The sequence below is a fragment of the Mus pahari genome, unplaced genomic scaffold, assembly GCF_900095145.1.
Source record: "Mus pahari unplaced genomic scaffold, PAHARI_EIJ_v1.1 scaffold_6669_1, whole genome shotgun sequence".
In the NCBI taxonomy this organism is placed as follows: domain Eukaryota; kingdom Metazoa; phylum Chordata; class Mammalia; order Rodentia; family Muridae; genus Mus; species Mus pahari.
The window spans coordinates 58,866-61,560 of record NW_018392134.1 but is presented as its reverse complement, the minus strand read 5'-3'; positions in this window follow the sequence as shown (position 1 = coordinate 61,560).

Genomic DNA, 2,695 nt, shown 5'->3' with positions numbered 1-2,695 from the left:
AACAAAAATATACCGTTGAATATAGCTATGTACTAGCACAGAATTGTGACATGTAGGTGAGATGGAAAGAATAAAATTTAAATGAATGGCTTTTTATAGGCACTTCTTTCCAATGTATTTTAGAGTTTCCATACTGAATCCTTTTAAATTCTGAACTTCACTGTACAGTTATAATATTCAATAATGCCTACTGTGGAATTCAAAGTACATTCACATATAAAAGCAACAGACTGCCTTTCAAAAAGGGTATAATATTTGCTGATCAGCATATTAAATGTAAAAACAAGATAAATAACATATTAGCTATAAATCAGAGAGTATTCAAGACATGTAAAAACAGAAGAGAAAGGCCAATTAATGGATGTCAAAACCAAATGGTAATAGTAGTTTTAGATATCTCTAAATGAAGTAGAAATTATGGAGTAAAAAAATATTCTTACCCACGGAAACCAGGTTATTGTAATTTTCCAACATGACATCTCTGTACAGTGCCCTCTAAGCAGAATCCAGACATTCCCACTCTTCCTTAGAGAACTCTATAGCCACATCCATGAAAGTCAATAGACCCTGAAATTAAAATTCACAGTATTCTCTTGTGTCAATGGGTCAAAGAAATGTTAGTTAGATATAGGACTTTTTTGCTACCAGAAACTTACATGCATGTTTATATCTGAGATAAAGAATGCTGTCATTTCTCTGATCAGTTACAATAGTCAAGAAAAACTCATGCTGCTGGTGGTCACCTTTTTGAGGATATATGGCATGATCCCCTAAATGATCTAATGGTGATCACCAAAGCCACCAAAAAACCAGAGAGATTTACAACAGGCTTCATAGGAGTCCCAACATTATATTTCTTGAGTATCAATTAAAATGAAATCATAATTGGGTCAGCATAACATGAAGAAACTTTTAAATTGTTACAGCAATAGGAAGGCTGAGAACTATTGCAATAGGTTCTCTGATGAAAGATCCATGTCACATCCGCCTTTTTAAACACACAAATAGTGACTCAAGTGACTCACAGTAGAAATACAGTACATAAATTCATCTTGAGTCTCATATACACTCAGTTTTCTCAATTAGATAATTTTAAATATTTTCAAATTATGTTTTCATTTATGTAAGTCATATTGAAAAAATGAAGGAGGCTGGTAAAAGGGAAAATCTATTTTTAGCTCACCAGTAACATAACATTTAGAGAAGTAGTACTGAGAATCATATGAACAAAAGTTCTGTAAATTTGAGTCAGAATAGGGAAGGTTTGAAAGTTCTGAAAATGAAATTTTCTGTAAAAACAGTCAATTTGTCCAAAACCCATGCATTCATTTACCTTAGAAGACATCTTTCCTTTCTCAATCAGAAGGGAATGCATCACAAAAGTTACATTAAAATTTCTCCTTCCAGAAACCATCTGCATGTAGAGACAACAGACTCTCCATGTTTCTAGAAAAAATTGAAGATTAGAAAACAGGAATCAATACTGGCCACACCCCATAGCTTGTGCCAGAGGAGATATGAAGAAGAGATGAGCTTCTACAAGCAAAAGAAACAAAATATTTTCGTAACTAGTTTCATATATTTGCCAGAGATGTTTAATCAAAACAGAATGCACACATCGTTTTTCAATAATGGCCAGAATCTTTGAAGTATCACCAGCTGAAGGCATTTCTCATACTGGGAAGCAAGAGAATTTCCTGGAGCCAGGAAAAACAAGGCAATAAATGCCTGCTTCACCACTGTCTCCACAGAGATATTTCTTCTAGGTTCTTTGTCCCATTCTAAAATACCACTTTCTTGGTTTTTAAGGAAGACTCAGAATCATATTATCTATCCAGATCCTTTTAACAGTGATATTGCTTTTTTTGGATTCATGATCAACAACTCTACTCATACCTGTATATGACAGCCATGTACCACTTTCAGTAGTTTCATCTGTCACTGAAGGCAGCTGAACTTCATTCTCCTACAACTCTAACATGTTGACACTTTTGGCTGATAAGTGGTTGAAAATACAGTTATATTAAAGGCATCTTTACCAACCAATGTCATTTAATTTCTACAAAGAATATATTGGACAACCTAAGGATAAAAGTTCCACTCTGCTATAAAACACATCCAGTCTCTAGAAGAATACTACCATGAACTCAAATTGTGCCTCAAGCTTTCTTTGGAATTTTTCATTCATTTTTTTCTGTATTAGTTTTTTTATTTGGTATGAGTTTCACATTTTGATGGCTATATGACCTGGATGGGAGAAATTTCAGAAATGCAAGATAGAGGTCTAGTCTACAAAGAAAATTTCAAATTTTATGGTCTACTTTTTAATGAACAAAATCTATATTGTATTTAGCCTTGTCTTAATAAAAATATACTGGACATACAATTATTAAGACTCATGGCACATTAAAGGCATATAGACATACTCTATGCAATGGGCTTGCAACACAAGGAAGATAGGAGGCTTCTATTTCTTAAAATGTATGGGTTTGTTATAGATATATTCTAAGATGGATAGAGAAAACATATATTCTTTTTGTATGCAATTGCCTCCATTAAATACTCACCAATTGTTCTGTGTGTGTTGACACATTCTGCTAACTTTAACACTTAAGAGGCAGACACAAGTGGATATCTATTATTTGACTGAACAAATCTCCCACTTGTATATAGATGTGCTCCTGAATATTCATAT